General features: G+C 39.9%; 1 protein-coding gene across 2 annotated transcripts in view; it reads left to right on the forward strand.

The window, feature by feature from the left end:
- The window catches only part of USH2A (usherin), a gene marked incomplete at both ends in the record, with an annotated part of 700,457 nt that overhangs the window by 151,844 nt on the left and 533,932 nt on the right, over positions 1–14,681 (forward strand). The window lies entirely within an intron of this gene.

Raw genomic sequence — 14,681 nt, forward strand, 5'->3', positions numbered from 1 at the left:
TTTTCCTAATGTGTAAACTACATTTTGAAAATAAATTACCCACCTTTCAAAATTACACGGTCTTTAATGTTGTACTTCTTGTTCCCTGTGTATCTCTGGGCATTTACTTTCATGCATGTGTGCTCACTGCTGTGTTTTTGAACATGTGCTGGATTGCCTATTCCATGTGTGTTTTTTGGGTTCAGTCAGATTATAAATTTGTCTAGGGTTGGGACTATATCCATGAATTCTTTGGCATCTCTATCCCCAAGCAGTAGTATTATGTTCTGTACATACCAATCAAAGCTGTTTCTCAATATGCATGTGTGTATTTATAAGTATAATTGCTAATTAGTCAAGGGTTTGAGATTATCTGGGCTCTTTTCAACTCAGTGTCCCCTGCTGCCTGCCTTTTGGCTGTTACACTCTTCATTAACACCTCGATTAGGGTTTGGACAGAGTGACAGTGTAAATTATTGAAAAAGAATTCAAAACTAGTGCATTTGGCTTTCTACTAAAATCCAATGTGATTTAAAATCTTTCACATGATATTTAAAATATTTATTAAGACCATTCTTGCTGTTACTACATACCTTTTTTTGTTTTCTTAATCCATGCTCTTCCACTTCTGTTACCATTGGAAGGAATATCATCTTGATGGTCTGAAAGCATTATTACTCCTTTCTACAGATTCTAAATCATTCTGAATGAGTATAAAAAACACATGGTAGAGTAAATGTTAAATAAAAAGTATAGCCAGGATTTTGTAGTAAAATTAGGGCCAATTATTGTACATATTATCTCCTCTATGTACTTTTTATTGGAAGACCATCTAACAAAATTCCCTAGTTAGAATTCTTTTTTTTTTTCAACTTTTATTTATTTATTTTTAATTCTTTTCAGTGTTCCAGCATTCATTGTTTATGCACCACACCCAGTGCTCCACGCAATATGTGCCCTCTTTAATACCCACCACCAGGCTCACTCAACCTCCCACCCTTCTCCCCTCCAAAACTTTGTTTCTCAGAGTCCACAGTCTCTCATGGTTTGTCTCCCCCTCCAATTTCTCTCAACTCCCTTCTCCTCTTTATCTCCCCATGTCCTCCATGTTATTTCTTATGCTCCACAAATAAGGAAAACCATATGATAATTGACTCTCTCTGCTTGACTTATTTCACTCAGCATGATCTCTTCCAGTCCCATCCATGTTGATACAAAAGTGGGAGATTCATCCTTTCTGATGGAGGCATAATACTCCGTAGTATATATGGACTATATCTTCTTTATCCATTCATCTGTTGAAGGGCATCTTGGTTCTTTCCACAGTTTGGTGACTGTGGCCATTGCTGCTATGAACACTGGGGTACAGATGGCCCTTCTTTTCACTACACCTGTATCTTTGGGGTAAATACCCAGTAGTGCAATTGCAGAGTCATAGGGAAGCTCTATTTTTAATTTCTTAAGGAATCTCCAAACTGTTTTCCAAAGTGTCTGCACCAACTTGCATTCCTACCAACAGTATAAGAGGGTTCCCCTTTGTCCACATCCTCTCCAACATATGTTTTTTCCTGTCTTGTTAATTTTGGCCATTCTAACTGGTGTAAGGTGGTATCTCAATGTGGTTTTGATTTGACTCTCCCTGATAGCTCATGATGATGAACATTTTTTCATGTGACTGTTAGCCATTTGTAGTTGGGATTCTTACATTGGTTTGTTTCACTCTTGTCTACCTCTATCTTTAGGTTCCTTATATTTTCCATAGTCTGTCTGACAACATTTAATTACCAGAGAAAACTATTCCCCCAATCTACTCTCCTCCTTGGAATATTCATGCCCATCTATGGCGTTTTGTGCCAGTCTCTTACCCATTTCCTTTCTACTGGCACCCCCTGTAGTTTTTCCTATTGTTACCACCCAAATCCCTTATTTATGGCCAGATTTATGATGATCTTAGCTTTTTCACTTAGCTTTATTTAAGTGACTCTGATTTCTTCAAAGAAATCATCTTTTCATCTGCTCTTCAAGGTTCTTAGATTCAAGTTGACTTTTACCCTTTCTGCTTCCCTCTAGTTTAGGTTTATCTACTTATCCTAGTCTCCACCCAAGTCAAATTCAGGATCAAGAATTATTCAAGAATGTTGTTCTATCACTTATCACTCTGTAGAAGGAGTCACTAACACTGGGATTGGACTCCTTGGATTAACTGAGAGAAAAAAAAAAGATAATACCTGGGTTTAAATGTTAACCTAAATTGGTGAGGAATGGGGAGAGCCAAAACAAAAAACAAAAAACAAAACCACCACCACCAACAACAACATATAAACTACATTATTAGAAGGTGCTGAGGTGGAAATCAAGAAGGCAAAGCTCAGTAAAATGAAAGGGTTGAGTGTAGGCTGGAGTTTTTGGAGACTTCCAAGTTTCCATTCACTGAGAACTTTATCAGAGGGATGGTCTTTTCCCCCCTCACCTCTCATTCATTTAATTACCATTCCAGCAACCAATTTTCATGAACATAACCAGGTTTTTGTTTTGTTTGTTTTTGATCACTTGGAACTTCTTTACTTCTCACATCTTCCTAATCCCAGAAATGCTACTCTGTGAATACATCACATCTTTCCAGTCCTCTTGTCTCTAAATTCCCTCATAATTGGCTCCCAACTTCTCTCAAACCTCTCATCTATTACCCCTACCTAATGTTCTTGATCATCCCCTTTCCTCTTTCTCATCTTCTACGCCCACTCTGAGCCAAAACCACCTCAATCTTGACTCTCTTGAGTAATCTGAGTGTTATTAAGAGCTCTCCTTTCTGCTGTACTGTGGATCAGCTCCAGGGGTGATGAACTTGCTCCTGCCCTGTGCCTGGGAGGACTTCAAAACCAAGTGTCTGTGCCGACTGGAAATACTGCCATGTATTTGCTTCTCATCCTCGTGCTTTCTTTCCCTCTCCAAACTATTGCCAGTTTCTTCAATCCTTGTCCTTGCAGCCAATCTTGCCCTCTGCCTCAGAGGCTAAACAGACAGAACCAGACATAACTATCTCCAGATTATCTTCTCTCCAGCTCCAACTTGTCTACATTGTCAAACATTCTCAATTTTAAATCTAGTTTTAGAAGAAAGCAACATAGGGGCACCTGGGTGGCTCAGTGGGTTAAAGCCTCTGCCTTTAGCTCAGGTCATGGTCTCAGGATCCTGGGATCGAGCCCCGCGTCGGGCTCTCTGCTCAGCGGGGAGCCTGCTTCCTCCTCTCTCTCTCTGCCTTCCTCTCTGTCTACTTTGATCTCTGTCTATGAAATAAATAAATAAATAAATAAAAATCTTTAAAAAAAGAAGAAAACAACATAAAATTTTTAATGACATATTGCCTGTCCTTGATGTGTCCCCTCATGTTTTTCTTCCCTCGCTCTGTTCTCTATCTCCCCTTTACATCTCCTTCTTCCTCCCTCTGAACTTTACTCCATCAAATCCTCCCCTTATTTTAACTTAAATCTCTCCCTCCTGGCTATATCATAACTATCTACAAATATGCTCTTCATCCCCATCCCAAAGCCTCTTCTTTTGACTCTGCCCTTTCCTGTGAGCCCTGGAAGTTGATCTCTACTCTATTCTTCTGCCACTTCCTAACATTTACAAAGAGTAGTCTTTTTCTTCTGCATTTTCCCTACTTCTCATTAATTCCTCAGTCACCATATTTAGTGCAAGTGTTAGCAGAATTTGCAAAGTGTGGACAGCAAAGAACTAGGTAGATGACTCTTAAAATACTCATCCAAATCAAAGAAAGTAAGATAGCCAGATAAAGTAGATAAAAATGGGTTAAGGAAAAGATAAGCTTAGAGAGAAGGGTTTCACTGGAGGGAGAAAGTAGGGGTCACTGGTGCCTCTCAGTAAAAGGTTCTTACTAGATGACTTGCAGGGTGATATGTGTCTCCCAAAGTTGAGGAGACCAGTGGACTGATACATTTCTTAGACCTGAAAAAATCTGAATGAGGAGAGACAATTTGTCAGGGCAGTTCTCTGATTATTTTATACTCCCAAAGTTTTTCAGGTAAGGAAAGGAGTATAGTATTTGTTATGACTAGATAAGGTCTACAAGGAAGGGGGGAAACATAGGGTTGGTTAACTTAGCACTTGTGCAAAAGGCTAAAGAGCCCCAAGAAGAGAAAAAGATGGGATTCTGGTGGGTTAAAAAATTGGTGAGCAACCAGTTGGAATAGAGATATATCTGAGTTCTCTATAATTATAGGTAAAAGTTACCTAATAGAGGGAGAGAGATCAATAAAGAAATCACAAGAATAGGGGGGGAGGAGTCAAGATGGCGGAGAAGTAGCAGGCTGAGACGACATCGGGTAGCAGGGGATCAGCTAGATAGCTTATCTAACCATTGTGAACACCTACAAATCCAATGGGAAATCGAAGAGAAGAAGAGCAACAATCCCAGAAACAGAAAATCGATCACTTTCTGAAAGGTAGGACCTGCGGAGAAGTGAATCCAAAGCGACGGGAAGATAGACCCCGGGGGGAGGGGCCGGCACCCGGCAAGCGGCGGAGCGACGGAGCACAAAATCGGGACTTTTAAAAGTCGGCTCCACTGGGAGACATCGCTCCAGAGGCTAAACTGGGGGGAAACCCAGGTGGGGTCAGCATAACCCCAGGTCCCGCGGGGTCACAGAAGGACTGGGGGTGTCTGAGTGCCACAGAGCTCGCAGGTATTGGAGCGGGGAAGCCAGCTATTGCGACAAAGCCGAGGAGTGAGCTCTAAGCCCAGGGTTACCTTGTGCCGGTCGCAGGCTGGGTGGGCTCGGAGCGCGGCCGGAGGCCACAGAGACAAAAGCGACCCGGCGCTTTTCTCCAGCTCCAACAATTGACTGCTTTCCTCGAGGCGCGACCGCAAGCCAGGGAGGCGGGACTGTTGGGCGCTTTGTTCTGAGAGCGCACTGAGGAGCGGAACCCCAAGCTCTCGGCTCCTCCGGGCCGAGAGATTGGGAGGCCGCCATCTTCATTCCCATCCTCCGGAACTCTACGGAAAGCGCTCAGGGAACAAAAGCTCCCGAAAGCAAACCCGAGCGGATTCCTTAGCCCGGCCCCTGGCAAGGGCGGTGCAATTCCGCCTGCGGCAAGAACACTTGAGAATCACTACAACAGGCCCCTCCCCCAGAAGATCAACAAGAAACCGATCCAAAACCAACTTCAGTCACCAAGAACAGCGGAATTCCACAGCAGGAGAAAGCAAATCCTACCTGGACAAAATGACAAGGCGGAAAAACTCACCTCAAAAAAAAGAACAAGAGGCCGTACCGAAGGCTGGAGACCTAATCAATACAGACATAGGTAGCATGACAGATCTAGAGTTCAGAATGACAATTCTCAAGGTTCTAGCCGGGCTTGAAAAAGGCATAGAAGATATTAGAGAAACCCTCTCCGGAGAGATAAAAGCCCTTTCTGGAGAAATAAAAGAACTAAAATCTAACCAAGTTGAAATCAAAAAAGCTATTCATGAGGTGCAATCAAAAATGGAAGCTCTCACTGCCAGGATAAATGAGGCAGAAGAAAGAATTAGTGACATAGAAGACCAAATGACAGAGAATAAAGAAGCTGAGCAAAAGAGAGACAAACAACTACTGGAACACGAGGAGAGGATTCGAGAGATAAGTGACACCATAAGACGACACAACATTAGAATAATTGGGATTCCAGAAGAAGAAGAAAGAGAGAGGGGAGCAGAAGGTATATTGGAGACAATTATTGGAGAGAATTTCCCTAATATGGCAAAGGGAACAAACATCAAAATCCAGGAGATGCTAAGAACGCCCCTCAAAATCAATAAAAATAGGTCCACACCTCGTCACCTGATAGTAAAATTAACAAGTCTTAGCGACAAAGAGAAAATCCTGAAAGCAACCCGGGAAAAGAAGTCTGTAACATACAAGGGTAAAAACATTAGATTGGCAGCGGACCTATCCACAGAGACCTGGCAGGCCAGAAAGAACTGGCATGACATATTCAGAGCACTAAACGAGAAAAACATGCAGCCAAGAATACTATATCCGGCTAGGCTATCATTGAAAATAGAAGGAGAGATAAAGAGCTTCCAGGACAAACAAAAGCTGAAAGAATTTGCAAACACCAAACCAGCTCTACAGGAAATATTGAAAGGGGTCCTCTAAGCAAAGAGAGACCCTAAAAGTAGTAGATCAGAAAGAAACAGAAACAATATACAGTAACAATCACCTTACAGGCAATACAATGGCACTAAATTCATATCTCTCAATAGTTACCCTGAATGTTAATGGGCTAAATGCCCCAATCAAAAGACACAGGGTATCAGAATGGATAAAAAAACAAAACCCATCAATATGCTGCCTACAAGAAACTCATTTTAGACCCGAAGACACCTCCAGATTTAAAGTGAGGGGGTGGAAAACAATGTACCATGCTAATGGACATCAGAAGAAAGCTGGGGTGGCAATCCTTATATCAGATCAATTAGATTTTAAGCCAAAGACTATAATAAGAGATGAGGAAGGACACTATATCATACTCAAAGGGTCTGTCCAACAAGAAGATCTAACAATCTTAAATATCTATGCCCCTAACATGGGAGCAGCCAACTATATAAACCAATTAATAACAAAATCAAAGAAATACATCGACAGTAATACAATAATAGCAGGGGACTTTAACACTCCCCTCACTGAACTGGACAGATCATCTAAGCAAAAGATCAACAAGGAAATAAAGGCCTTAAATGACACACTGGACCAGATGGACATCACAGATATATTCAGAACATTCCATCCCAAAGCAACAGAATATACATTCTTCTCTAGTGCACATGGAACATTCTCCAGAATAGACCACATCCTGGGTCATAAATCAGGTCTCAATCGGTACCAAAAGATCGAGATCATTCCCTGCATATTTTCAGACCACAATGCTCTGAAGCTCGAACTCAATCACAAGAGGAAATTTGGAAAGAACGCAAATACATGGAGACTAAACAGCATCCTTCTAAAAAATGAATGGGTCAACCAGGAAATTAAAGAAGAATTGAAAAAATTCATGGAAACAAATGATAATGAAAACACAACAGTTCAAAATCTGTGGGACACAACAAAGGCAGTCCTGAGAGGAAAATATATAGCAGTGCAAGCCTTTCTCAAGAAACAAGAAAGGTCTCAAATACACAACCTAACGCTACACCTAAAGGAGCTGGAGAGAAAACAACAAAGAAAGCCTAAACCCAGCAGGAGAAGAGAAATCATAAAGATCAGAGCAGAAATCAATGAAATAGAAACTAAAAAAACAATAGAACAAATCAACAAAACTAGGAGCTGGTTCTTTGAAAGAATTAATAAGATTGATAAGCCCCTGGCCAGACTTATCAAAAAGAAAAGAGAAAGGATGCAAATAAATAAAATCATGAATGAAAGAGGAGAGATCACAACCAACACCAAAGAAATACAAACAATTATAAGAACATACTACGAGCAACTCTATGGCAACAAATTTGACAACCTGGAAGAAATGGATACATTTCTAGAGATGTATAAACTACCACAACTGAAGCAGGAAGAAATAGATAACCTGAACAGACCCATAACCAGTAAGGAGATTGAAACAGTCATCAAAAATCTCCAAACAAACAAAAGTCCAGGACCAGACGGCTTCCCAGGGGAATTCTACCAAACATTTAAAGAAGAATTAATTCCTATTCTCCTGAAACTGTTCCAAAAAATAGAAATGGAAGGAAAACTTCCAAACTCATTCTATGAGGCCAGCATCACCTTGATCCCAAAACCAGACAAGGATCCCACCAAAAAAGAGAATTACAGACCCATATCCTTGATGAACACAGATGCGAAAATTCTCACCAAAATACTGGCCAATAGGATCCAACAGTACATTAAAAGGATTATTCACCACGACCAAGTGGGATTTATTCCAGGGCTGCAAAGTTGGTTCAACATCCGCAAATCCATCAATGTGATACAATACATTAATAAAAGAAAGAGTAAGAACCATATGATACTCTCAATAGATGCTGAAAAAGCGTTTGACAAAGTGCAGCATCCCTTCCTGATTAAAACTCTTCAAAGTGTAGGGATAGAAGGCACATACCTCAATATTATCAAAGCCATCTATGAAAAACCCACCGCAAATATCATTCTCAATGGAGAAAAACTGAAAGCTTTTCCGCTAAGGTCAGGAACACGGCAGGGATGTCCGTTATCACCACTGCTGTTCAATATAGTACTAGAAGTCCTAGCCTCAGCAATCAGACAACAAAAAGAAATTAAAGGCATCCAAATCGGCAAAGAAGAAGTCAAACTATCACTCTTTGCAGATGATATGATACTATATGTGGAAAACCCAAAAGGCTCCACTCCAAAACTGCTAGAACTTATACAGGAATTCAGTAAAGTGTCAGGATATAAAGTCAATGCACAGAAATCAGTCACATTTCTTTACACTAACAACAAGACAGAAGAAAGAGAAATTGAGGAGTCAGTCCCATTTACAATCGTACCCAAAACCATAAGATACCTAGGAATAAATCTAACCAAAGAGGCAAAGAATCTATACTCAGAAAACTATAAAGTACTCATGAAAGAAATTGAGGAAGACACAAAGAAATGGAAAAATATTCCATGCTCATGGATTGGAAGAACAAATATTGTGAAAATGTCTATTCTACCTAAAGCAATCTACACATTTAATGCAATCCCTATAAAAATCCCGTCCATTTTTTTTAAAGAAATAGAACAAATAATCCTAAAATTTATATGGAACCAGAAAAGACCTCGAATAGCCAAAGGAATATTGAAAAAGAAAGCCAAAGTCGGTGGCATCACAATTCCAGACTTCAAGCTCTATTACAAAGCTGTCATCATCAAGACAGTATGGTACTGGCACAAAAACAGACATATAGATCAATGGAACAGAATAGAGAGCCCAGAAATAGACCCTCAACTGTATGGTCAACTAATCTTCGACAAAGCAGGAAAGAATATCCAATGGAAAAAAGACAGCCTCTTCAACAAATGGTGCTGGGAAAATTGGACAGCCACATGCAGAAAAATGAAATTGGACTATTTCCTTACACCACACACGAAAATAGACTCAAAGTGGATGAAGGACCTCAATGTGCGAAAGGAATCTATCAAAATCCTTGAGGACAATGCAGGCAGCAACCTCTTTGACCTCAACCGCAGCAACTTCTTCCTAGGAACATCGCCAAAGGCAACAGAAGCAAGGGCAAAAATGAACTATTGGGATTTCATCAAGATCAAAAGCTTTTGCACAGCAAAGGAAACAGTGAACAAAACCAAAAGACAACTGACAGAATGGGAGAAGATATTTGCAAACGACATATCAGATAAAGGGCTCGTATCCAAAATCTATAAAGAGCTTATCAAACTCAATACCCAAAGAACAAATAATCCAGTCAAGAAATGGGCAGAGGACATGAACAGACATTTCTGCAAGGAAGACATCCAGATGGCCAACAGACACATGAAAAAATGCTCCACATCACTCGGCATCAGGGAAATACAAATCAAAACCACAATGAGATACCACCTCACACCAGTCAGAATGGCTAAAATTAACAAGTCAAGAAATGACAGATGCTGGCGAGGATGCGGAGAGAGGGGAACCCTCCTACACTGTTGGTGGGAATGCAAACTGGTGCAACCACTCTGGAAAACAGTGTGGAGGTTCCTCAAAAAACTGAAAATAGAGCTACCCTACGACCCAGCAATTGCACTACTGGGTATATATCCTAAAGATACAAACGTGGTGCTCCGAAGGGGCACGTGCACCCGAATGTTTATAGCAGCAATGTCCACAATAGCCAAACTGTGGAAAGCGCCTAGATGTCCATCAACAGATGAATGGATAAAGAAGATGTGGTATATATACACAATGGAATACTATGCAGCCATCAAAAGACATGAAATCTTGCCATTTGCGACGACGTGGATGGAACTAGAGGGTATCATGCTTAGCGAAATAAGTCAATCGGAGAAATATAACTATTATATGATCTCATTGATATGAGGAAGGGGAGATGCAAGGTGGGGGGGGTTTGGGGGGAGGTAGGAAAAGAAAAAATGAAAAGATGGGATTGGGAGGGAGACAAACCATAAAAGACTCAATCTCAAGAAACAGACTGAGGGTTGCGGGGGGGAAGGGGGAGGGGAGAGGGTGGTGGGGAAATGGACATTGGGGAGGGTATGGGCTATGATGAGTGCTGTGAAATGTGTAAACCAGACGATTCACAGACCTGTACCCCTGGGGATAAAAATACATTATATGTTTATTAAAATTAAAAAAAAAAAAGAAAAAGAAAAAAAAAAAAAAAGAAATCACAAGAATAAAACCTCCAGGGAAGAGTCTGGTTTGTACACTGTGGGAGAAAGTACCCTGCTTTGGGTTTTGCTAGCCCCCAGGGCTCCTACCCCTCCTCTGGCCTATGCATGAGAGAAGAGGAAAGTAATAAAAGGAGCAGTAGTAAAACTCTACCTTCTCTGGTTGTAGACTTGCTGTTTTCATTACGTCCTAGCTAGAAAAAAAGGGGAGAAGTCTGTTCTTTAAATATCTATTCTTTGAAGATGGGAGTATTGACTAATATACTGGACTAGACATTTTACTGCCTGAATTTAGCCTATTTTTTTTCCTTTCAGCTTTATTGAGATATAATTGACAAAGATACATATATTCAAAAGATCAGGGAAAGATGAGAATAAAATTGATTTGTGATTGCTTCTTATGACTTCTGGTTTTTCAATGTAGCAATTATTTTATTGTCCTCCCTATTTCTTAAGATTAGCTCTTTCTTTGGCCTCCAAGATCTTATCTCTTTGTCTTCTCTTTTCCTGGTTACTCCTCGTTCATCTGCCCATTCAATTTACATATCTGTGTTTATGATTTCAGCCACTTTATAAACAAATCCCCAGTATATTGTCATCTATTCCGATCTCTGCCATGAGCTCTAGACCTATAGTTAACCTATCTCTTTGGGGTTTAAGTTTGCATGTCTCTCATTCTTAACATAGCCAACACAGAACTAATTCTCCCTTATGTTACTTCCTCATTTCCTCCCAAAATGAAAGTAAAAATCTCAAGACATCTCATGCCATCATAATATTGGTGAATTGATATAAATCTTTAAATTTAAGTCATACCACCCATATGTGAGTGGGGCTCAGGATCCTCTCAGATTGGACAAGATTGGTTCTGATATTGAGCATAGCTTGCTACTAGAAAGAGCTATTGGAAGTAAGAGCTACCATATATAACGTAGCTTCTCTGAAATGAATAGAAAGAATAAAGCTTCCCATGGCCATTTGAGGCCGAAGGAAAGCAGCAGGATTTGTCCTCTGTTAAATCAGTCATATGGAAGGCCTGTGCTTTGAGTTGACCCTTATATTCCACTGATGAGTTCGACTGTCTCTTTTCACTTTAACGTTGATAATCATTAGAGAAGAAATCTTCCAGCACAGAAGGTCATAGAGAAAGATATTTCAAAATGTGGCAATGAGAATTGCTTGAGTTTATACTTTTGCTCATCATTGAGAAGAGATAAAAATGGAATTTATTCTTTTTATGTTTTCCATTCCTTTCCTGAATGATATTGAAATCTCTTTGTTGACTTCTGGTTGTTATTGTGTGTATATACTAACACTGACTATTTTGAAAATGTGCACAAAGATGACTAAAATATATGGGATTCCATTTAGTAGAAGGAATTTTTTTTTTCTTGAAGGAAAAGTTCACTTATAGTTTAATACATAGACATATTGCATGGGAAAATAACTATTGATGTCCTGATGACTTTTTTTTTTTAAGAAAGAAAGAAAGTCAACTAAAATCAATCAAATCTATTTTGAACTATGGCAGGTACTGACAAATATATATTTTTTTCACTAATTTCCAAAATTCTACAACAGATTGTCAATATTTTACTGTTAAGTGAGGAGAAGATGCAAGTATCATTGTATCTCTTTCTTGATTTAGAAAATAAATTGACTTTCTCATCTGCTTTCTCCATGTATATAGTCAGGGGACCTTATTTAACCCTCCATGAAGTTCACACATCAGCCCAGCTCTTCTCCACTTTTTTGTTTTGTTTTGTTTTGTTTTGTTTTATTGCACACACTTATGTTTCCTATATTTTTCCCTTGGTTTACTTTCTAGACTTTTCATATACTCCCAAGGGCAAAAGAAATAAAATAGGTCCTCACCCTAAACTGCAGCAAGAACAGCAAAAATCCACCAAATACAACAGTAACAGGCTGGAAAATCATTTGCCTGGTTTTTTTTGTTTGTTTTTTTTTTAAGATTTTATTTATTTATTTGACAGAGAGAGAGAGAGATCACAAGTAGGCAAAGAGGCAGGCAGAGAGAGAGGAAGGGAAGCAGGCTCCCCGCTGAGCAGAGAGTCTGATGTGGGCCTCAATCCCAGGACTCTGGGATCATGACCTGAGCCGAAGGCGGAGGCTTTAACACATCGAGCCACCCAGGTGCCCCTCATTTGCCTGTTTTGAACCAAGTGGTTCATTCTTCAAAAGTTACCTATCACAAAAAGGGGACATGGGTTTTAGAAAGCTGATCCAAGTGCAAAAATTACTCTATTTACCTCTGACATATAAAGCAAACATGATTTAATCAGTATTGAAAACAATGAAGCAAAAAAAGTCTGCCCACTGAAAAATCAATAAAGAAAAAGAAGTATATCATATTTGTCTAAACCAAAAACAATGAGACAAAAATGGTCCACATGCAATTCATTTAGTTGGTACTTGAGACCCATATTAGACACACTGTACACCCTGGTACTGCCCTCAAACCTGACCTGTAAGTACAATTATTCCTTCCCATGATCAAGCCTAATCTAGCCCATCGCCTGGTACAACACTATTTCTCTTACATCCCACTCACACACCAGAGTCCCCCAAAGTTTCTCCTCTAATGAGTTCTCTCTCTCTTCATTAGTTGTGTTTTGTCTTTTTGAGCCTCAAGGAGCTAGGACCTGGAAGTGCCTCTACTGGTCTCTTACCAGCTGACACACACCAAACTGTAATTTCCCTCAGAGAGTGGGAAATTGGGATCTAGGCTGGCCAGAGAATCCAAAGGTTCACAGTCCTGAAACATACAGTGAAGTAAAATTCTTCTATGACCACATTATTTTTGGTTTTACTGCAAACATTCTCCATTTGAACACTGAATTATAGATCTGGTCTGTTAATCTTTTCACATGTGTATTTCCAATTGATCTCTATTGGTCTTTCTTTGAGAACCAGATCAATGGCTTCAAAAGAAAGCAGATAATTTACTTGGCAACTTATGTCTGTTGGTGGTGTGGGAATACTGGGGAACGTGCCTCACAGATTCGTGCTCCCGGATGACTCTTCGTTAGACAGCTGGTGCTTTTCCAGGGTGATGGGAGTAAAAGGGCTATATACTTCTCATCATCTAGCGATCTAGCCATACCACAAAGTAGAGGCAGAGTTCCCAGAAAGAGAGCCAAACCCTTGAGCCTTACACTCAAGACTGTCACATTTGTTACCTTTGCCTTATTCTATTGGCCGAAGCCAGTCATACATCAGCCCATATTCAGGAATGGGGAAACAGATTCTACTTTTGGATGATGGAATTGTGCAGTTGGTTTAAAGGACCTACGTAAAGAGAGGGGTACAGAATTGTGATCATTTCTACAATCTCCCAGGACCACTAAACAATATATTCTTCTTTCATATAGAGTCTGTATGATTCTCTAAGAAATATCCATTTTTATAAATTAGTAGCATTTGTTCAATGTGATGTAATAACAATAACTCAGTGTTGGGCTTCAGGATGTCTAGGTTCCAGTTTTTTGCTTCTCCTGTCGACCAGGCGTATTAGGTTCCTATTACTGCTGTAATAAATTACTACAAATTTAGTAGCTTAAAATGACATGGATCTATTCTCTCACAGTTCTGAGGTCAAAAGTCAAGGGTGAGCAGGCCTGTTTCTTTTGGGTAGTCTAGGAAAAAAATTCATTTCCTTGCTTTTCCCAGTTTGAAAGGTCACCTACATTCCTTAGCTCATGGCTCCATCCTTCATGTTCAAGACCAGCAGAATAAAGTTTTCTCTCTTTTCTGACCCCTGCTTATGTCCTTCCAATTTTTCACTCTGACTCTCACCTTCCTGCTTCTTCCTATCATCATGTGATTACATTGGACCCTTTTGGATAATCCGGGATAATTTCTTCATCTAAGGATTCTTAACTCAATCCCATCTGCAAGTTCCTTCTGCCAAGTAAGGTGTCACATATTCACAAGTTCCAGCTATCAGGATTTGGAGATTGTTGAGGGGTCATAATTTAACCTGCTGTACCAGAGTTCAGCAAACTATGGCCTGCAGGCTACATCCGACCTGCTGTCTGTTTGTGGAAATAAAGTTTTAATAGAACACAGCAATATTCATTCCTTATATATTGTCTATGACTGCATGCATACTGCTATAGCAGAGAGCCTAAAATATTTTACTCTCTGTTCCTTTATAGATAAAGATTGCTGACCCTGTAACCAGATTCACTGTCACCTTGGGCAAGTTGCTTATTTCCACTAAGCATCATAAACATAGCTTTTTAGACTTGGAAAGAACCTTGAAGTAATTTTGGTTAAATTCTGCCCTATCCATTTTTCTGCACAAATCAC

Source organism: Martes martes, assembly GCF_963455335.1.
Source record: "Martes martes genome assembly, chromosome: 15".
Classification (NCBI taxonomy): domain Eukaryota; kingdom Metazoa; phylum Chordata; class Mammalia; order Carnivora; family Mustelidae; genus Martes; species Martes martes.